Source organism: Sinocyclocheilus grahami, unplaced genomic scaffold, assembly GCF_001515645.1.
Source record: "Sinocyclocheilus grahami isolate Dianchi unplaced genomic scaffold, SAMN03320097.WGS_v1.1 scaffold259.1, whole genome shotgun sequence".
In the NCBI taxonomy this organism is placed as follows: domain Eukaryota; kingdom Metazoa; phylum Chordata; class Actinopteri; order Cypriniformes; family Cyprinidae; genus Sinocyclocheilus; species Sinocyclocheilus grahami.
This window is the reverse complement of record NW_015505438.1, coordinates 514017-514358: the sequence shown is the minus strand read 5'-3', so window position 1 is coordinate 514358 and position 342 is coordinate 514017.

The window sequence follows — 342 nt, the reverse complement described above, 5'->3', positions numbered from 1 at the left end:
AAAGAAATAAAGGCTTGAAATATTTCACTCTGTGTAATGAATCTACATAATATATGGGTTTCACTTTCTGAAATGAGTGAGGAAAAAATATTGACCTTTTTCATGATATTCTAATTTTTTGATGTACAGTGGGTACGGAAAGTATTCAGACCCCCTTAAATTTTTCACTCTTTGTTATATTGCAGCCATTTGCTAAAATCATTTAAGTTAATTTTTTTTCCTCATTAATGTACACACAGCACCCCATATTGACAGAAAAACACAGAACTGTTGACATTTTTGCAGATTTATTAAAAAAGAAAAACTGAAATATCACATGGTCCTAAGTATTCAGACCCTTTG